This window comes from Apteryx mantelli, chromosome 11 (genome assembly GCF_036417845.1).
Source record: "Apteryx mantelli isolate bAptMan1 chromosome 11, bAptMan1.hap1, whole genome shotgun sequence".
Taxonomy (NCBI): domain Eukaryota; kingdom Metazoa; phylum Chordata; class Aves; order Apterygiformes; family Apterygidae; genus Apteryx; species Apteryx mantelli.
The window spans coordinates 11,828,383-11,851,033 of record NC_089988.1 but is presented as its reverse complement, the minus strand read 5'-3'; the positions used below and the strand labels follow the sequence as shown (position 1 = coordinate 11,851,033).

At 48.1% G+C, this 22,651-nt stretch overlaps 1 long non-coding RNA gene across 1 annotated transcript; it reads right to left on the bottom strand.

Moving 5' to 3' along the window:
• Nucleotides 1-11,871: 11,871 nt before the first annotated feature.
• Nucleotides 11,872-20,478, bottom strand: LOC136993066 (uncharacterized). The gene is made up of 2 exons (XR_010885351.1): nucleotides 20,285-20,478; nucleotides 11,872-15,234 (listed from the first exon to the last, which is right to left on the bottom strand). It is a non-coding gene; the product is annotated as an uncharacterized lncRNA (long non-coding RNA).
• Between the last annotated feature and the right edge of the window lie 2,173 nt (nucleotides 20,479-22,651).

Below are 22,651 nucleotides of genomic sequence, written 5' to 3'. Positions count from 1 at the left end.
GGGAGTGGTGGGGGATGCCATGGGAGGCAGCTCTGAAGGGCCCAGGAGCTCCAGAAAGCCAGCAAGTCTTTAAGGACAGCACCTGCCAAGCAGAAGGATGGTCCATCCCAATACTCAGTAAAACATCTCAGGAGATCAGCTTGGCTTCATGGGAGCGCAGACTGGGCAATAAGGCAGCATGGAGGAAGCAGGAGGAGGGAGAGGCTGCAATGGAGAACTTCAGAACCATTGTCCAGCGAAGCAGGGATGATGTTCGGGAAGCCAAAGCTCCCCAAGGGTAGACACTTGCAGGAGATGTCAAGAGCATGAAGAAGAGCTGCTACTGCTTCAGTTGCAGTAAAAGAACAAAAAGGAAAATGTGGTCTCACTGCTAGATTGGGCAGGGAATCTAGTAATAGCAGATGCAGATAGGTCGGAGGAGCTCAGGGCCTTCTCGGCTTTCATCTTCACCAACAAGATCTCCCAGGCCACTGTGCCTATAGTCAGGAGTCTGGGGGGGGGGGGAACAAACAAACAAACAAACAAACAAACAAAAAAGTCTAGAAAGTGGAGGACGTACTCCTACTGAAGTCTGCTGACGGAAATTGGTGTAGTTGTCTTGCCAAAGTTGCTGAAGCATGATGGAATTTAACCTCCTCGTTTGTCAAGATTTGTCCCTTATGAAGAAAGAACTGATACTGTAGTTAAGGCATTGAAATGCTAAATCCATTTCTATTACGAATGCTGTAACCCCTATCTTTTGCAATGGCAGACTGTCAGAAGGGATGCTAGTGGCAAACAGATTTTGATTGCCTCTTACATGGCAAACGTTGCATACACTTGACTCAGGATACAAATAACTATCTCAGAATTGCCAGAATTATTCTCTCAGGCAAAATTATTCATCTGTCTGAAAAGCCTGTGCGTGGGAATGGGGGGATGGCTGGGTCTGAGTGAATCTCTTGACTCAGAAAACCTTTTGGACAAACATTTTCCATTTTGTTTTCTGCCGCAGCAAATTCTAGAAGGTTCAGGTAGGGTGCCCTCGTGATGACGGTATCCATTTGCTTGGGAAAGCACGGCATTGAGGTGCTTCAAGGATACATAACTGAACAGGAAACTGAAAAAGGAAAACTACTGATAGGAAGAGCTCTTTGGGGAGGTTTGCATGGCATCCAGCTGGTGTTGCAAGCTACAAAACTGGTGCCTATGCTGGACTGTTCTGTAATAGTGTAGTAAATGTAGCTTTCAATGAGACTCCAATGTTCTCCCACCATACACGGACATGTGGAATATAAATGGTAGTTGGTGCTGTCCTTTGGGCTTCCCAAATGCTGGTGTCCAAGTCAGTCTGGAGCACCAGCAGCACCACACAGGCAGGAAAGCTGAGGGCAGGCACTGTCAGAGGAACCTGGTTATGAGTCATAATTTCAAAGTTCGTTTTATAAGAGGTGACAACCTTCCGCCTGTCTGAAGAGCTCCCCAGCCCACAGCTGCTATCTCATTTCCAGAGGCTCCTTCTGACCAGGTTCCTTGCTCAGGAAGATCATGCACCATTGCCTTCAGGTGGTACCTCAAGCACATAAGCAGACAAGCCTCCACCCCACGAACCAAGCGTCAAGCATCCTTTCCCACGATGTATTTCTCTGGGTGTCTGATCAGATGATCAACACTCAGGCAGTTCTGGTCCCCAGGGGGAAAGTGCTGGCAGCAAATGTGGGCACTGACTAGACATTATTGGTAGATGACCACAGAGGCAACCATCACATAACTTTTTTTTTTTTTTTTTTTTTTTTACCTAAAACGATGGACAACACATTGCCTTAGTTTTGAGTCACTTAAGGAATACTGTGTTTCAAATCAGCATGACTATGAGTCTGTGGACCTTTTTGGTGGAGGCTCTGTCCTTGAACTTGATCAGTAAGACCAACGTGCTTTATTGGAACTCTAGTACCGAGGTTCAGCTTCATGCTTACTTCTTCCATGTATTGAAATAAAGCCTCCCTCCCCGACAAACTTTTCTTTACTCTCTCCTCTCCCTCCCCTCACTCTTACAACAGCCAAGGCTGTTTACAAGGACCCAGCAGTTCGAATCCAAAGGACACAGACATTCACCTGTGGCAGTTAAGGAATGGTTCCTCTCGTCTAGCAGGCATTTAATGTGACAGTTCAGCCTCAGCACCCTGAAAGTGATTCCTCATCATTACACACTGCATCCTCTGTTAACATATGATTTATACAACCTGAAAGACAAGAGACGTTTGTTAACTCCCCTGAAGAGCCCATATGCCTCACTTGCACTAGTACAGCTTCCAAAGTAGAGCTGAAATGCATTCTCTTGCATTTGGTGATTTAATGGGAACACGCTATGTTCTTAAGTCTTCGTCCCACCACGCAGCACAGGAGACTGTACAAGCCTCTGCAAAGCTCTCCTGAATATCCGGATGTGGCTCAGTGTATTTCTCCAGTATAGGTGAAAACACCTATTCTCCCAAGGAAAAAAAATAAATGATGATCAGGAATGCCTTCTGTAGTTCCTAGACACCTGGAAACTATACATAGAATGTATATACGTATATACATATATGTGTGTGTATATATATTTATAAATATGCACATATTTTATATATATATATATAAATATATTTCATGGCAGAGCACTTGTGTAGAACAACAGACTCCCCACACAATGGCAGGAACTGTGGTTTCGTAGCTCTGTGCTGCCTGCGATGATTTCTACCAGCTGATAAGTGTTTCTTTCTAAATGCAACAGCAGTCTCCTCCTTTCAGTGTCCAAAAAGCCCCAGAGAAGCCAACCAAATCCCTGCTGGCATGAACTCGGTGATGAGTCCATTCAGTGGACTCCAGCACCCTGCTGGATCAACGGCATCGGGACCCTGGCACAAGCCCCCTGCCCAGCGCAGCCTGGGGGCGGCTCAGGCCTCCCTGGAGAGCCCCAGCCCAGCAGGGAACAGCCCTGCAAGGCCACCGCATTTCTGGCCTGTCGTCTCCAGAGACAGAAGTGGCCTCACCAGCCATTTCACAGCCCTGTTGCTGCTGCTCAGCTGCTCAGGCCGATGTGACCTCACAGCTGCTTTGCTGATGCCCTTCCTGCTGCTGGCCTATCCGGGACTCAGGCAGAAGTGACCTCACAGTCTACTCTGAAGTCGTAAACCTGCTTCTGGCCTACCAGCAACAGAGACAGAGGTGACCTTACATGAACTGACAGCAACCAAGAGCCTGCTGATGGCATATCATCTACAGAGAAGGATGTGACCTCCCAATCAGCATCAGAGCCGTTTCCCCACTTTTGGCCTATCAGGTACTCAGGAAGCAGTGACCTCACAATGAAAATCCAAGCCATGTGCCTGTTTCTGGCCTATCACCGCCAGGGACTGAGGTGACAACACAAGAACGTATATGAGCCAAGAGCCTCCTGTTGTCCTGTCAGCTCTAGGGAAATAAGTGACCTCACAAGGAGAATCGAAGCCATGTGCCTGCTGCTGGCCTATCAGGTACTGAAGCAGAAGGGATCTCAAAAGCACCTACTCCACTCATATGCCTGCTGCTGGCCTATCAGGTGCTCAGGCAGCAGTGACCTCACAAACACAACCCCTGCCATGTCCCTGCTCCTGGCCTGTCATGTTCTCACTCACTCATTCACTCCCAGGAACATGGGGAAGGTTGTTCTCCAGGACTGGCTTGCTTCTGCAGTGGCTTCCCAGGAGCTGGGAGAGGGCCTACGAAGTAGCAGGGCCCTGACCCCACACACACCTCAGCACCTTCTCCTCATGAGTTGTGGGACCTGTCCCTCCTCCTCTCAGTCTTCCGAGTGGCCAGCTGCTCTCCAACAGGGTGACAAGAGCCTGAGGTCTCCTTGCCCACCCAGAGGGCATGCTCCTGATGGACTCCCAGAAGCACTGCTGCCTGCTTGTCCCCAGGCACCTGGCCCAGGAAGTGTGTGCAGGGGGTTATCCCAGCGCCAGGCAGTGCAGTGCCATGAGGATCCCGCCAGGCCTGTTCTTCCAGCACTTCCTCAAACAACATGCTTGGGAGGAACAGGAAGGGCCAGGTCCCACCTGTGCCCATCCAGCCGGCTGCAGGCAGCACCCTGGGGACTTGGTTCAGTTCAGCACAACACAACTCTGAGTGCAGCAGCAGGGCTGGCAGTCACTGGTGCCTTCCCCACCACTCCAGGAGCAAGACTGCTCCCCAATGCTGTGGAGCTACCAAGAAAGTTGGAGGTGCCCAGAGAAAGGCAGGGGAATACTGTAGGTCTTCTTCAGGCCAGATGTTACGGGATCTGCATCTGTTGGTGTTTCAATGGTGGCTGGAATGTGACTGAGAGATAGCGGGTTAATATTCAAACATCACTTCCTCCAGGCTCAAGAGCGGTGCATCCCTATGAGTAGAAAGTCAAGCAAAGGAGGTAGGAGACCTGCATGGATGAGCAAGGAGCTCCTGGCAAAACTCAACCAGAAGAAGGAAGTCTACAGAAAGTGGAAAGGGGGACAGGCCGCTTGGGAGGAATATAGGAACGCTGTCAGAGTATGCAGGGATGCGACGAGGAAGGCTAAGGCCCGTTTGGAATTAAATCTGGCTAGAGATGTCAAGGACAGCAAGAAGGGCTTCTTCAAAGACATCAGTAGCAAGAGGAAGACTAGGGAAAATGTGGGCCCTTTGCTGAATGGGGTGGGTGCCCTGGTGACAAAGGATGCAGAGAAGGCAGAGTTACTGAATGCCGCCTTTGCTTCAGTCTTTCCTGCTCAGGCCAGAAGCAGGTTTATGGCTTCAGTGTAGACTGTGAGGTCACTTCTGCCTGAGTCCCGGATAGGCCAGCAGCAGGAAGGGCATCAGCAAAGCAGTTGTGAGGTCACTTCAGCCTGAGCAGCTGAGCAGCAGCAACAGGGCTGTGAAATGGCTGGTGAGGCCACTTCTGTCTCTGGAGACGACAGGCCAGAAACACACTGGCCTTGCCGGGCTGTTCCCTGCTGGGCTGGGGCTCTCCAGGGACACCTGAGCCGCCCCCAGGCTGCGCTGGGCAGGGGGCTTGTGCTGGGCTCCCACTGCCATGGATCCAGCAGGGTGCCGGAGTCCACTGAATGGACTCATCACTGAGTTCATGCAAGCAGGGATTTGGTTGGCTTCTCTGGGGCTTTTTGGACACTGAAAGAAGGAGACTGCTGTTGCATTTAGAAAGAAACACTTATCAGCTGGTACAAATGAATCATGCACAGCACAGCCCTACAAAAACACAGTTCCTGCGGTTGTGTGGGGAGTCTGTTGTTCTACACAAGTGCTCTGTCATGATATACGTATATATAATAAATACACATATACACACATATACACACACATATATGTGGATATACATATATACATATATACATTCTATATGTAGTTTAGGTGTCTAGGAACTACAGAAGGCATTCCTGATTATCATCTATTGTTTTTTCTCGGGAGAACAGGTGTTTTCACATATACTGGAGAAATACACTGAGTTACATCAGGATATTCAGGAGAGCTTTGCAGACTTGTACAGTTTCCTGTACAAGGCAATGGCCTTTGATCTTCCCGAACAAGGAACCTGTTTGGAAGGAGCCTCTGGAATTGAGACAGCAGCTGTGACCTGCGAGCTCTTCAGACAGGCTGGAGATTGTCACCTCTTATAAAACGAACTTTGAAATTATGACTCATAACCAGGTTCCTCTGACAGTGCCTGCCCTCAGCTTTCCTGCCTGTGTGGTGCTGCTGGTGCTCCAGACTGACTTGGACACCAGCATCCGGGAAGCCCAAAGGACAGCACCAACTGTCACTTATATTTCACATGTCCATGTATGGTGGGAGAACATTGGAGTCTCATTGAAAGCTACATTTACTACACGAATACAGAATGGTCCAGCACAGGCACCAGTTTTGTAGCTTGCAACACCAGCTGGATGCCATGCAAACCTCCCCAAAGAGCTCTTCCTATCAGTAGTTTTCCTTTTCAGTTTCCTGTTCGGTTATGTATCCTTGAAGCACCTCAATGCTGGGCTTTCCCAAGCAAATGGATACCGTTATCACGAGGGCACCCTACCTGAATCTTCTAGAATTTGCTGCAGCAGAAAACAACACGGAAAACGTCTGTCCAAAAGGTTTTCTGAGTCAAGAGATTCACTCAGACCCAGCCATCCCCACATTCCCCCACACACAGGCTTTTTAGACAAATGAATAATTTTGCCTGGCACAATAATTCTGGCAATTCTGCGATAGTTATTTATATCCTGAGTCAAGTGTATGCAACGTTTGCCATGTAAGAGGCAATCAAGATCTGTTTGCCACTAGCATCCCTCCTGACAGTCTGCCATTGCAAAAGATAGGGGTTACAGCATTCGTAATAGAAATGGATTTAGCATTTCAATGCCTTAACTACAATATCAGGTCTTTCTTCATAAGGGACAAATCTTGACAAACGAGGAGGCTAAATTCCATCATGCTTCAGCAACTTTGGCAAGACAACTACACCAATTTCCATCAGCAGACTTCAGTAGGAGTACGTCCTCCACTTTCTAGACTTTTTTGGTTTTTTGTTTGTTCCCCCCCCTCTGGACTCCTGACTATAGGCACAATGGCCTGGGAGGTCTTGTTGGTGAAGATGAAAGCCGAGAAGGCCCTGAGCTCCTCCGACCTATCTGCATCTGCTGTTACTAGATTCCCTGCCCAATCTAGCAGTGAGACCACATTTTCCTTTTTGTTCTTTTACTGCAACTGAAGCAGTAGCAGCTCTTCTTCATGCTCTTGACATCTCCTGCAAGTGTCTACCCTTGGGGAGCTTTGGCTTCCCGAACATCATCCCTGCTTTGCTGGACAATGGTTCTGAAGTTCTCCATTGCAGCCTCTCCCTCCTCCTGCTTCCTCCATGCTACCTTATTGCTCAGGCTGCGCTCCCATGAAGCCAAGCCGATCTCCTGAGACATCTGCAAGTTTTACTGAGTATTGGGATGGACCATCCTTCTGCTTGGCAGGTCTGTCCTTAAAGACTTGCTGGCTTTCTGGAGCTCCTGGGCCCTTCAGAGCTGCCTCCTATGGGATCCCCCAACAGTCCCCTCAACAGGCCAAAGTCTGCTCCTCTGAAGTCCAGGGTCTGTGCTCCGCTACTATCCTTCCTCACTCTGCTCAGGATCTGGGACTCCACTTCTCATGATCACTATGGGAAAGTATGACACTGACTATCCCACCACTGATCAGTTCCTCCCTGTTTTAAATTTCCAGATAAAAGAAAGCATCATGAGTACTGGCCCATCAGGCAGCTGTGCTAAGAAGTTGATTCTGATGCCCTGCAGAAACCTCCTGGCCAGCTTCCACTCTGCTATTTGTCCTTCCAGTTCATGTCAGGGTGATTAAAGTCCCCCCCTATAAGAACCAGGGCCTGTGATCCACAGACTTACTCAGGTTGCTTAAAGGAGACTGCATCAACCTCCCTACCCTCATTAGGTGGTCTGTAGCTTCCACCATGATGTCACCCCTACTGTGATGCTCCCCCACAAGCACCCACCCAAACCCTTACCTCTCCCATGGAAGAGCTCCACACATCTGAGCTGTCCCTCCACACAAAGGGCATCCTCCCTCCTCATCTTCTCTGACAGTCTCTCCTGGAGAGCTTGTACCCTACCAGCACAGCACTCCAGTTGTGTGAGTGGTCTCAGCACATCTCAGTTATTCCAACGATGTTGCAGGCCTGTGACAGCTTGTGCTCCTGGCTGTGCCCCAGGCTGCATGCATTTGCATATATTTGGGGTGCAGAGCCTCAGCTGTGGCAGAGAGAACAGACTGATCATGGTGGAACCTGTTACCAAGAGCAAAAGACACTGTGTGTACAGTGGTCCAACTTCAGAGCAGAGTCATGCTGGCATAGATAGCAGGTGGCAATGTAATGGTGAAAGGAGGTTCCCACTAAGAGAGCAAACCCTGCAGTGTCCAAGGCCAGCGAGAAACAGAGCTGGGCTGTGCAGAAATGGCAGGAGAGTGGTTGGCTTCCCGAGCTGACTGTGCGGCACCATTGTGCCTGTAACAGAGGTGAAGCGATCTCCAGGCAGGACAAGGTGCCACTGAAGAAGTCCCTGGCACTGGACAGCCTGTGATCCAGGCACCCTGAGGTCATCATTAGCACAGTCCTGGTCTGTATCATCTTGGGGGGTAAGAAGAGGTTCAGGGGGAGGAAAGCTAGAAGGTTTTAAGGGTGCAGAGACTAAAGCAGAGACATTGGTGGGAGGTGCCTCTCCCATTTATGAAGCACTCTTGGCTGTAGATCAGCAGGACTTGGCCTAAAGGCAGTGGTGGGATCCAGTTGTTTGGGCACTGGTAGGAAACCTGAGTTGCCCTGGGGTACTTGCCCAGCAATCACTCCAAAGGGCATGGTTTTCCTAGAGGTCCCGTGGTGTATCTGCTAGAGACATGTGCTTGTGCTGGACCCCCCAGGCATCCGACATGGCCCTGCAGGCCTATTTCTATGTCACTGAGTCAAGTGCCAGCACTGGATGACATCAACTGTTTGCAATGTTGTGATCTGCATGTGTCTCAGCTTCCTAGTGAGTGGAGCTCTGGTAGCAGTGGGCATCTAGTATCATTGCAGGTGGCCAAGGCAATTCCCCGCCTGGCCCCCAACTCATGCTCTAGAAGGATGTGGGTCTCACAGCTGCTCCATCAGAGCAAGCAGACACTGGCACATGCCTTGGACTACCTCTATCTCTACCAATGTCACGAGGTGTTTGTGACCAACCCTCCCACCCTCCTTCTCCACTGATTAAAATGGGAGCATAAACCAAGATCTTTCATGCAGACATCCATGCTGTGCTCACTTCTGCCTGGGACAGGGGAATGCCACCGCCTCTGTGTTTTTTGTGTAGCTCACGGGAAGGATCTGAATCCTGTGTCAGCCCAGGGCCTTCTAAAGCACCCTTAGAAGCCCAGACTGACACACCCGAATCAACATGGGACAATGAGCTCTGTTCTTGTCCCCATCTAGGTGTCCTGCTAGTTAAGAAATGGGAATAGGGGCTTCCTGAGTGGGATGTTTCCAGATTTCATAGATAACTATCCTCTGATAAGATAAATTGCAATGCTGGAATCAGTTTCTCTCTACTCTTTAGAAAAGGACAATAGGTGATTATTTTAGTCTACCTCAGTGAACATTTCCCAGGAGAAAGGAGCACAAGGGACAGAGAAATTCATGCCTTCAGCTGGGCCTCTGTTCTTGAGTGGGCCAGGCTCCTGGGATGGAGGCAGCTCATGGCAACCAGGCAGCACTGCCCAGACACAGCTGTGTGCAGGAGCAGCTTCTCTGCAAGGAGCAGCAGGGCTGTGAGTAATGCTTGCTGCTGCTGCCAGAAGATGAGAGAAGACAGAGAGAAGTGCAAGGCAGTGTGGAGTGGGAGGACAGAGGAGAGCTGCTTGTGGGAGAAATCTTCACAGTCCCTGACACGGTAAGTGTCTTTGGCTGAAGGCAACACTACTGAGGTTCCTAGAAAGGTCTTCTAAACCCATCCAAACACGACTGAATTTTTAAGGATCGCTCTCCTGGCTTTCCAGTGCAGAGGAGGAGATGCTTCAGAGCAAGGATTCCCTGCCAGAGTGTCACAGGGACAGGGCATGCTGCTACCTTCTCCCAGGGACACTGCAGGGGTGTGAAGCCTGGCTGTGCACACAGGTCTGCGCAGGGCTGTAATTCAGAGCAGTGTCCCTGTGTCCCAGGGTGATGTGTGCTTGAAGCTGTGACTCTGCCGCCTGTGAGGGTCAGCACTCAGCCTGCCCAGGGAGCTCCCCACGGTACTGTGGGGAGAAACTATGGGTGGGAGGAGTGACCGCCAGCAGGTCAGGTTGAACGTCCTCTCCAGAGGATGTTGCGTGGGTCAGGGCTGCTCACAGCTCCAGCTCATTCCCAGGACATTTCTGGGGGAGACTTTCCAAAAGGACAGTCAAGGCAGGGGATACATGAAAGAGAAGGAGGTGTCATGAGTCTGTGCTTTCAGTTTGATTCTCTCTGGGTGGGGTGAAATGGGATTGGATCTGTCAGCTTTAGACAGGGGACTGAGACAGTGACAGTGAGAGAGGGACAGTTCTGGGAGGGACTCAGCAAATGCCTCCATCCACCCCTCAGCCTAAGGACTGAACCAGCATCACCTTTCCAGCCTCACCAAGGTTTCTCTCCCCTGCTCCATAGCACCTGCAAACACGGAGGTGCCCTGGGCAGCGTTCCGCCCCCGGGAGGTTTCTGCAGGGCAGAGCTGAGCACCCAGCAGGTGGGATGGGGTGTGTGAGCACTGAGAGGGGAGAGACGTGGGGACAGAGAAACAGGTCCCCACAGGGACGGCTCCAGGCAGCAGAGTCATGCTCCAAGTGTGAGAGGAAACTGTCAACTCCAAGGCCTCCTCTCCTCTCCCAGGCAGCACAGCCCTCTGCTCTCAAGGCTTGGGGGTTCCGCTAAAGGAAATAAAAGAAGCCTTAAAACTATTAATGAACCCACATTATTTAGAAGTGGGAGTGAAGATGCTGAAAATCTGTTCAACAGTATGTGTGGATGAAATCTGACTCGAACTAGGAATAAAAATTTCAGCCACCCCTGTCCCCATGTCCACAGTGCTGTAGGTCAGGGCTGACTCCTCTGGAGTCCATGGGCAGAGGTCCCTACTCCTTGTGTCAAACTCGGCAAGCACAAACCAGAGCTCAAGCCATGGAGCTCAGTGACACTGCTGCTGAGATGGGGAGAGGTAATGTGTGTGTGTTTGGGGGAAGTTACGAGAAAGTTGCTCAGAGAAGTCTGTCCTAACTTGTCAATGTGTCTCCTTCCTCGAACAGTCCCCCTGTGCCCCAAAGGAGCAAATGTCCAACAGCAGCTCCCTCAACGAGTTCCTCCTCCTAGCATTTGCGGACACACGGGAGCTGCAGCTCTTGTACTTCTCGCTCTTCCTGGGCATCTACCTGGCTGCCCTCATGGGCAACGGCCTCATCATCACTGTGGTAGCCTGCAACCACCACCTCCACACCCCCATGTACTTCTTCCTCCTCAGTCTCTCTGTTCTGGACCTTGGCTCCATCTCCACCACTGTCCCCAAATCCATGGCCAATTCCCTGTGGGACACCAGGGCCATTTCCTACTCAGGATGTGCTGCTCAAGTCTTTTTCTTCCTTTTCTTAATTTCAGCAGAGTATTATCTCCTCACTGTCATGGCCTATGACCGCTTTGTTGCCATTTGCAAACCCCTGCACTATGGGACCCTCATGGGCACGAGAGCTTGTGCCAAAATGGCAGCAGCTGCCTGGGCCAGTGGTTTTCTCAATGCTCTCCTGCACACTGCTAACACATTTTCAATACCACTCTGCCAAGGCAACACAATGGACCAGTTCTTCTGTGAAATCCCCCAGATCCTCAAGCTCTCCTGCTCAGACTCCTACCTCAGGGAAGTTGGGCTTCTGGTGGTTACTGGCTCTTTAAGCTTTGGGTGTTTCATTTTCATTGTGCTGTCCTATGTGGAGATCTTCACTGCTGTGCTGAGGATTCCCTCTGAGCAGGGCCAACACAAAGCCTTTTCCATGTGCATCCCTCACCTGGCAGTGGTCTCCCTGTTTGTCACCACTGGCTCCTTTGCCTACCTGAAGCCTCCCTCCCTCTCCTCCCCAGCTCTGGATCTGGTGGTGGCTGTTCTGTACGTGGTGGTGCCTCCAACAGTGAACCCTCTCATCTACATCATGAGGAACAAGGAACTCAAGGACTCACTGAAGAAAGTGGTTCAACTTCTCCTAGTTCAGCAGCAATAAGCTGCCCATCTCTCCTCACAACCAACTCCCAGTTTATCTCAGGCAACTCTTGTGCTTTGGGAGTTCTGTCTGTTATAGGCAAACACGACCAATTGGTTTGCATAAAATCTACTTTAATGGAATAATTGAGCAAGTTACAAGTAAGCAAAACAGCGCTGGGCGGCCGGGGGAATCTCCTGCTCCACCAACGGCGCGCGCAATCCCCCCCTCACAGTCTCCTTATATGCAATTCCAGCTCCAGGTATATGTGGCACTTCCTGTAACTTCTGCGGTTGCGCCGGCTGTTGCTAGGGGGTCTTCTTCAGCCCTCTGCATTGTGAGTGGTGACCCTCAGGTCATGCATATATTTTACAACTTTCGAAGTCGTGCTATATTTCACAGTTGTGTGACATCGCCATCACCATATTAGGCTATCTAAACTAACATTGCCGCTTCGCTAGCTCAACTCCCTTATCTCAGGCAGGGTACATGCCCCCACCACAGGATGTAGGATGTTCCCACAGATGTTTCCAAGGCTGTTTCTTACTTTGATGTAACCAATTAGCACACATCACAGTCCAGGATGTTTCAAGGCTGTTTCTCAATTTGATGTAACAAATTAGCACATATCACAATCCCCCCTTTTTGTTTTGGTCCCTTCTAATTTGTTCATCAAATCGAGCAACAACCTCCTGTGCCAGGGAGAGCATAGGGTTATGCTTACTCTCATCTTCATTTAGTTGTTCATATTGACTTCTTATCAACAGTAGGTGGGCAGCTTCGAGTCTGCTTTTTGCTAAGTTAATTATTTTATTTACTATACACGGCCCAAAGGTCAACACTAGTACTAGTAAAGCCAATGGGCCCGCGATGGTAGACAATAAGGTTGTTAGCCAGGGAGAATGACTGAACCATGATTCATACCACCCTTGCTGGGCTTCTCTTTCCTTTTTACGTTTTTCAAGGCCTTCTCTCAATTTCGCCATAGTATCCCTGACAACTCCTGTATGATCCGCGTAAAAACAACATTCTTCTCCTAGGGCTGCACACAATCCTCCCTGTTGCAAAAATAAGAGGTCCATCCCTCTTCTGTTCTGTAAAACTACTTCTGATAGCGATGTCAACGATTTTTCTAAGGCTGTAATGGATTTTTCTATTCGTTCTAAGTCCTCATCCACTGCTGCTCGTAGGGTGCTAAGGCTCTGCTGCTGCACCACTAAGGAGGAGATTCCAGTTCCCGCTCCTACTGCCCCTAGGCCCAGTAAGGTGGCTATGGTAATTGCGGTGATTGGTTCTCTCTTTACTCGGACCGGGTGAGGGTTGTCCCAATGGTCGTACATCACATTTTCTGGGTGGTACAAGATCCTGGGAACTACCTCTATTTGTATACAGTACTCTTGGGACTCACCAAGTACCCTTAGGGAGACACAGGGAGTTAGGCCCGTTTTTGAACATATCCACCTAGCTCCTTGGGTGGGAATAATCCATCCAATTTCGGAGGTGTAGGTTTGCAGTGTCACAGACCCACACAGCTTTCTCTTTGATTTTGGTATTTTACCAATACACATTCCCATTCCCGTAACTTGCTCCATGGTCAACCCCTTCTTCTTATCTTCCCATTGACACTGGGAGCCGGGATTATTGCTCACAGTATATGTCATATTTACTCCTATTGCTTCATAAAAAGGGGGTCTTATGTCGTAGCATAACCAGCAATGGGTGGTTATACTAGGGGTTGTAGCATTTAATACTTTGTAGGTTGCCTGTACAATCTTCCACAGAGGATTGTCTACCCCCTCTGTGGCTTTACTTTCTGAGATTACAACAGTATCTTTCGGGGTGGGGTGGCTCATAGGAATACTTGTCAAATTCATTATCGCAGCCGTTGGTTTGATTCTTAATTTTGCTCCTTTAACGGCTAGATTCGGCCCTATTGCTTGAGGAGCAGGTTGCACACTTTCTTTCTTTATGAAAATCAATCCACCCCTATCGGTCCCGGGCTCCCAGTACCGGACTCCCCAGGTCTTTCCCAAAAACCACCCTGGATCTTCAGGACGGGTGATATTTATCATTAAATGTTTACAGTTCGAATGGGAGGATGGACGCATACCTCCAGAAGAGTCTCGTTTGGGGGGTGTACAACCATAGGGTCCCCACTGGGTCTGAATAAACTTATCTGATCCTGCGCCGGGTGTCCAATCAGAGGCTATAGTTTCACATCCCCAATAAGCACAATAATAAGAGTTTGGGTAGTTACAGTATCCTCGCCCAGGATTAGAACTAGGGCAAAAGTAAAACCCCTTTAGATTTAAACATGGCTCAATGGGTACCAATTCACACAAGGTAGGTGTGAATGTAGGGTTCCCGGGTACGCTTCGTACTTGGATCACTGTTTGATCTTCCCATCTCATTAATGACCATTTAAAGGGTTGGTGTACATTATGTTCCCCTTGGATTCGTCTTCCTAATAAGCCCAGCACAATCATCTTCCAGAGGAGTAGTGGACCCATGGCTTGGTCAACGGATATTTTACGAACCCTTAATGCCTTGGAGGGGCGGTCCGTGATGCCAAGTGTCTCTGGGACTTTAAAGAGTCTGGGTCTTACAATTTTGGGTATTCCTGCTTAGGAGGTGGCTTATCGGCCTCGATCCCCACAAGTTCTATACGTCTCTGCCTCCCTTGCCTACTCTTTTGCTTCAGAGCAGCAGGGTGTACCGTCTTCTCGGCAGCAGCCGTATTCTTCAGGGGAACCTCCTGTATGAGCCTTTTAGATTTTTTTTTTTTTTTTTTTTTTTTTTTTAAAGGCTTCCCAGTTCCCAAGAGTGACACTCAACACATGGCGCGGTCCGCCTATAATTGGTGTTTTCAATTTTAGCCTTATGTGATTTGGGGTGGTTGGCGTAGGTACAACTTTTCTCTGGTTGTACTCCTTTTAACAAAGGCTTCCCACCGTTCTACCGATCTTTTCTTAAGATCTTTTAATGTCCAATAAGTCAATTTTGTCGTAACAAGGGCGGCAAATGCCGTTAGGGAGATACCCGTACTAACAATGAGTCCACTACTTCCCTTTACAAACCCTACATGCATAACACACAAAGGGATAACAAATACAATGTGGGGTTATAACAAATACTATGTTAGGTTTTACAAAAGGTGGTCTCACTTATCGAGGTTTCCAGGTTTCTTCTTAAAAGTTACTTTTAAATTGTCCGGGTTTCCAAAGGCTTCCCACGATGATTCTGAAATCGGTCCTTTAATTCTGCTAGCATGTGTCCATCCTCGCTCTGCGGTGCGAATAGCAGTGTCTGTGGTAAGCAAAACAAGGAAAGGTCCCTCCCAGCGGGGAGTCAAGGATGAGTCTTTCCAGGTTTTAATTAAAACCTTGTCTCCAGGGTTAACTCGGTGAATGGCTGCATCTAGTGGAGGTCTCTGTACTATTAGTCCTTTCTTTATCAATTCCTGTCTTCTCTTCATAAGCTCTGTAATATATTTCTGTAATAATCTCTCTTCTACTTTAGGATGTTCTTTTGGTATTTCTAAATCGTATGGCATCCCATATAACATTTCAAAAGGGGAGACTCCTGTGTCAGTTCTGGGCTGAGTTCGTATATTCAACAAGGCTAAGGGTAAACACTTGATCCAATTCATCTGGGTTTCCATCATTAGCTTCGCTAACTGTTTTTTTATTTCCCCATTCATCCTTTCTACCTTTCCTGAACTTTGAGGATGCCAGGGAGTGTGATACTCCCACTTGATTCCTAAAGGATCTAATGTTTCTTTAATGACCTTGGATGTAAAATGTGGCCCCCTGTCTGAGTCTATGACCAATACATTCCCATACCGGGGTATGATATTTTCTAACAATATCTTGGTTACCGATTTCGCAGTTGCTCGGGCTACGGGAAAAGCTTCTACAAAGTAAGTTAAATGATCTACTATAACTAATAGGTATTTATACCTGCCCACTTTTGGGAGTTCTGTAAAGTCAACCTGTATTTTCTCAAATGGTCTCCTGGCTATAGATCGTCCCCCTGGGACCTTTTCTCTGAGGTGCTGCTTGTTAACCTTCTGACAGGTCAAACATTCTCCCACTAGTCTTTTTGCTATGTCATATATTCCAATGCACATATATTTAGTTCCAAACTGGTCTACTAATGCTTGCACTCCCCAATGAGTCTGTCGGTGGAATTCTTTCATGATTCTCCAAGCTACGCCTTTGGATACAATTTCTCTATCATCGGGCAGCACCCATTTACCTTCTTTTTCTAGGGCTCCTATCTGTCGTAATTTATCTATTTCCTGTTTAGTAAAACTCATCCTGGTATCTAGTTTATCTTGGCCCTCTTTTCCTTCAGACAATAGGTGTAAAGCTGCTTTTTTTGCTTCTTCATCTGCTAGATTATTTCCCCTTATGTGGTAAAATGTGCCTTTTTGATGGCCCCTAACATGTACTACTGCGATTCTCCGAGGTCCCCTCAGAGCTTCTAAAGTTTTTCTGATTAATTTTTCGTGCACTAAATTCTTCCCTTGTGAATTAATCAGTCCCCTTTCTTCCCATATTTTCCCAAATGTGTGTACTACTCCATAAGCATATTTAGAGTCGGTGTATATAGTCCCTATTTTGCCCTTTAAAATTTCTAAGGCTCTAAAAACTGCATACAATTCACAAGCCTGGGCCGACCAAGTTTTGTCTAGGGGCCCTGATTCTATTAACTCTAGAGACTTCCCATCTACAATAGCATACCCTGATCTGCGTTTCCCTTCAACTACGCGAGAGGATCCGTCCACAAAGAGTTTAGTCCCCTCTGGTAACTCTTCTTCTTCTAAATCTTCTCTTATTTTAGTTTGGTATTCTATTAGACGCATGCAATCATGTCTTAATTGACCACTGGGTTCCCCATACAGGAACTGGGCTGGATTCTGCAAGCTTGTAGTCTCAATTTCCAACTTTGGAGAATGGATTAAAATGCCCTCGTATTTTAATAGTCTGGCATCGGTTATCCATTTTTCGGCTTTTTGTTGTAATACTCCTCGTATATTATGAGGGGTATATATTTTTAATTCTCCTCCAAAGGTTATCTTTTTAGCCTCTTCTACTAATAAGGCTGTAGCTACAATGGCTTGTAGGCAAGTGGGCCATCCCCGGCTGACGGGGTCTAGCAATTTTGAAAAATACCCTATAGGTTTCTTTTTCCCTGCCCATTCCTGTGTTAGGACTCCAAAGGCTGTCCCTTCCTGTGTATTAATAAACATGTAGAATGGTCTCTTAATATCTGGTAAACTCAAAACAGGTGCATTCACCAAGTCAGCCTTCAATTCTTCGAGGCTTTGATTATCGGTTTGAGTCCATTTTATTAGCCCATCTACTATTAGTTTTTTATATAAAAATTTTACTTTATTGCTATAATTTTCAATCCACTGTCTGCAATACCCTAATAACCCCAGCAATTGTCGGACCTGTCTTTTGCTCTTCGGGGGTCTTATTGACAGTATACCATTTACCCTTTCAGGGTCCAATTTTTTTGTGCCCTTGCTAAGCCAATGTCCCAAATACTTCACCTCTTCTTCCGTAAATTGCAACTTTGATTTCGATACTTTCAATCCCTTTAAACTTAGGAAATTTAACAACTTAATACTCTCACATCTAACTTCCTCCTGTGTTTTTCCTGCTAAAAGCAAATCATCCACATATTGTGTTAAAGTAATTTGAGGATTAGTTTCGTAAGTACTTAGAACCTGCTCCAGGGCTTGCCCAAACAAATTAGGGGATTCTGTAAACCCTTGTGGTAAAACAGTCCATCGGAGTTGTTGTTTCCTATGGGTATCTGGGTCTTCCCACTCGAAGGCAAAAAAGTCTCTACATTCTTCTTTAAGGGGGCATGCCCAAAATGCATCTTTCAGGTCTATAACCGTATACCATTTAGCCTCAGGTGACAGCTGACTAAGTATGGTATAGGGGTTAGCTACAATTGGGAACCTGGTAATTGTTCTTTTGTTTATTTCTCTTAAATCTTGTACCAATCTATAAGTACCGTCTGGTTTCTTTACGGGCAGTATGGGGGTATTATAGGGAGACATACAAGGCTCCAGTAACCTTTGATTTATTAGCCTCTGGATTACTGGTTGGAGTCCTTGCCTCCCTTCCTGTGACATTGGATATTGCTTGACTCTAACAGGGATTTCTGGATTCCGTATACTCACTTCAAAAGGAGCAATATCTAGTTTTCCTACTGATTCTGGGGTATACCAAACTTCAGGGTTGATTTTGGCCTCATCTTCAATAGTAAGGGTGCATAATTTTATAACTAATTCTTGATTCTCTACTTCTAAATTGACTCCTAATTCAACCATCATATCTCGGCCCAGTAAATTATATTCAGCTTCGGGAACTAATAAAAAGGATCCAACACTTAATCGAGAGTCTGATTCTATTTCCACATTTTTAATTACTGGGACCTTAAAGGGTTCTCCCTTAGCTCCTATCACTTGTAATTTCTCTGGGGATGGTTTACACCCCCAGGGTACCGTTTGGACAGTAGATCTTTCTGCCCCAGAATCCACAAGGAATTCTACTTCTTGTCGCTGGGGACCTAATTTCAATTTTATCAAGGGCTCAGTTCCTTTATGAGTCCCCAGCAAATAGAGCCCCTGACCCCCCTAATCTTCTTGGAACATTTGCTCATCCTGCATTCGCTTCCTACAATTCCTCTTCAGATGCCCTTTTTTCTGGCAATAAAAACACTCCACCTGCCTCAAGTCCCTCGTCACAACTTCTCTGGGTTGTCCTTCTTGGTGAAGTGGCTTTCTTTTAGGTCTGTTATACGACCTAGGGGGTTGTGCCTGGATTCCTCTCTGCCCTTCTCGGACTGCTGCCATCAGAATCTTTGCCTGCCGCCGATGGGTTTCCTCTTCCCTCCGCACATGCACTTTCTGAGCTTCCCTCAGCAATTCGTCCAGCCCCCTATCTTGCCAATCATCTAACTTCTCTAGCTTTCTTCTAATATCTGGAAAGGCCTTTGCTACAAACTGTGTTTTCAATAGAGCCTGTCCCACAGGGGTACTGGGGTCTACCCCGGAATAAAGTTGCAGATTTTTCCTAAGTCTCTCGAGCCACTCTGTTGGTGTCTCATCCTTCTTTTGTTGTTCCATGAAGGCCTTATTAATATTTTGCCCCCTGGGAACAGATTCCCTGATTCCCTGAACTATTATAGCTCTCAGATCGGACATATGTGTCCGATGCTCAGCATTCTGATTGTCCCAGTCCGGCCGTTGGGTGGGCCATTTAATATCTGCAGCGGGACCTTGTTGGTGTTGTTGATCCCAAATCCGCATCCCAGCCCTACGGATCATTTCCCTTTCTTCCGCTGTAAATAATATGCTTAAGATGGATTGTAATTCCTCCCATGTATAAAGGCTTGGACCTAAAAACTGATCTAATTTCTCAGCCACCCCTAAAGGGTCTTCTAATAAATTCCCCATTTCTTTCTTAAAATCCCGTACGTCCCCTGAACTCAGGGGCATAGACACAAATCCCATCCCCGGCTGCGGTCCTCCCATGGGGAGTTCTCGCAAGGGGTACAGCTGATCAGGTCGCCCACCTCCCCTCGTTTGACTCCTCGTGACCCTTCGGGTTTCTTCTGGGGAACTAGGAGGGTTTAGATCCCAGTCTGGGGTCGTCGGAGAGGGGCTATGAGGAGGGGCTGGTGTTGGATTTTGAGCCGGAGCTGAGGGAATATAGGGGGGAGGAGAAACGGGAAGTTCCTCCAGTGTTTTGCTTTTCTTCCTCGAACCCTTCTCTTTCAAGGTAAATATCATGGTCCGAGTATCTGGTCTTATCCATAAACTAGCATACTCACTTTCTTCTAAACTAAAGGGCTCCTTTGAATTCACATATATATTTAGAGCCTGACATTTCCAATTTTCAAAAGACCCGTATACTGGCCAATAAAGGTGGTCTCCTCTAATCTGCTTCCCACCCCATACTTGCATACAGTAATGTACCATTTTTTCTCGACTTTTGCCTTTTCTGGAGGGCCAATCGTTCCAATACTTAATCATTAATCCTAAAGGGCTATCGGGCGGTATATCTGGTAACTGTACCGTAGAGCCCTCTATGGGATCAGAAGACTTGCTCTTTTTCTGTCCCATCTTCCGGAGCACCCACCCCAGTCACTCTCTTTCTTTCCGCAGGGGACCGCACTCACACCACCCGAGTCTTTAACTGCTAGGACGGTTGTCCCTTCGCAGCGGGCGGCCCAGTCGGCCGACGGGTGCCCCGTTTCAGTCCCCTATTACAACTCTCTCTCTCCACAGGGGACCGCACTCACACCACCCGAGTCTTTAACTGCTAGGACGGTTGTCCCTTCGCAGCGGGCGGCCCAGTCGGCCGACGGGTGCCCCGTTTCGGTCCCCTGTTACACAATCACCCTCCTGGAGGGTCCGCACTCACTCCGTCCCCTGGGGACGTCTCACTCAAACGTACTCCGGGTATCCCACCCCAACCGAACGGAACCGCATACATATACTCACTCAGTCCTGAGTCTTCGTTCGGGTCTTCGTGCACAAAGTTTACGGGGTACTGCAGTTCTTTTGCTTACTTGTCCGATTTAGGGTTCGGAAATACAGGTTGTGGTAGGGGAACTACCCACTCAGGGGCCATCCAAAGACAGGATGGGGCGCCTCCCCTGAGTCAGAGTCCCGAAACCAGGGAAGCCTGCATCCGAGTCACGGCACCAAATTGTTATAGGCAAACACGACCAATTGGTTTGCATAAAATCTACTTTAATGGAATAATTGAGCAAGTTACAAGTAAGCAAAACAGCGCTGGGCGGCCGGGGGAATCTCCTGCTCCACCAACGGCGCGCGCAATCCCCCCCTCACAGTCTCCTTATATGCAATTCCAGCTCCAGGTATATGTGGCACTTCCTGTAACTTCTGCGGTTGCGCCGGCTGTTGCTAGGGGGTCTTCTTCAGCCCTCTGCATTGTGAGTGGTGACCCTCAGGTCATGCATATATTTTACAACTTTCGAAGTCGTGCTATATTTCACAGTTGTGTGACATCGCCATCACCATATTAGGCTATCTAAACTAACATTGCCGCTTCGCTAGCTCAACTCCCTTATCTCAGGCAGGGTACATGCCCCCACCACAGGATGTAGGATGTTCCCACAGATGTTTCCAAGGCTGTTTCTTACTTTGATGTAACCAATTAGCACACATCACAGTCCAGGATGTTTCAAGGCTGTTTCTCAATTTGATGTAACAAATTAGCACATATCACATGTCTGTGATAGTCATGTTTGTGAACAAATGTTTGAATTCATCCCACCTCTCCAGAGGCACAAACCCCATCTGTCTGACTCAGAGGCTTTCTGTAAATCTGCCAAGCACTGTGTCAGAGCTGGCCTCCCTTGCAGCATCTCTGTAATAAAAGGGCATTTCATCAGTACACTGCCTGAAGACTGGGCTCTTCTTCCAAAGCAGGAGCCAAGAATGCACTCTGGGAATTGCACCCGAAAAGCCCCTTTTGCCGTGACTGGGTTTTCCATGGGCTAAGCAGGATGTGCTCATAGGGCGATGTGTGAGGGAATGAGGGCTGGATTCAGCCTTCACTTGTGGGTGCCCAGTGGCCCTGGAGAGGGTGAGTGCTCAAGAGGTTTCTGCTGGGGGCTGTCTCAAATATTAGAGGGCTGGTGACAGATGCTCATGCTTTTGGAAGGCAATATGGAGCCACCAGGTGAGCAGAGGGGGTTTCCAGGGACAGCATATTCCTGGGACGGGCAGTGAGTGGAGACTCCCAAAACTAAGTGGAGTCACCCAAAGGTAAAGGGCCAAACTGAGGAATGCACCAAATCAGGCTCTGCAATCTCAGGAGAGGCAGTGGGGACTCATCAGGCACAGGGAAGGCAGCCTCAAGAGCAGTTCATGTCACCTACAATGAAAACCATGGCTGGATCTAATGACACAGCTGACCCCATCCTGAGCCATTGGAAATGCCTTGTGATTGCTCTGAGCATCTTCCACAGCCACAGATGCCTGGGGAGGGGGTTGTCAGGTGCAGTGATGCTGGGCCAGCCAGGTCTACCCTGACCAGCCCGGCCAGTGTGGAGTCCCCCCAGGGCCCCACAGCCTGCTCGCCCTGCAGAGCACCACCGGCAGCCCAGGGAGCACAGTGGAGGGGTGCAGGTTGGCTGGGCAGGCCAGCATGGACACACTGACCTGGGGAAAGGTTCTCTGGAGAACAGGGATGTCTCTGGAGAAGAGCAAAGGAACAATTGGGTGCTTTCGGGGAGGAAGAACTGAAAACCTGTTTCTATGTGTGTCAACTCAGGGCAGGCTGCTCTGTCGCTGGACACTTTCACTAACCGAATCTGTTCATTGTATCATACATTATCGTTCCTTCCCTTTCCTCTAACCATTTTCCAGTTTCCAACCTATGTTGAGGAACCTTGGTGTTCTGCTTGAGAAAGCTGTCGAGTTGATGCAAGGTTACTCCAAGTGATACTGATGGATTAAATGGTGCAAAAAAAGACATTTTTTGTTCAGTCATATGAGAAGTTAACCAGAAGTTTGCGTGGTGATTTGGTTAAAAACATAGGTCACGTTACAATGGCTTTTGTTGCCTTCCATGTCTGGAGTACCCATCTCACTCTTATTGTCATAACCATGTGCAGCTTTCCATCCAGTGTGTCATTACATAGAGCGACATTCAGACTAACTCTAGATCTTAGGGTTAGCGCAACATTATTGCCTACTATCAATCCTTGACCTCGTACTGTTACAGATGGTGTTTCTCTTGTAACTACAGTTTTGAAGATGGGTTGTGACTGATCTTCAATACCCGAGTTGTCCCATGGGCAACGTGAAAAGGCAGAACCTGTTAGAGACACGTTTCAG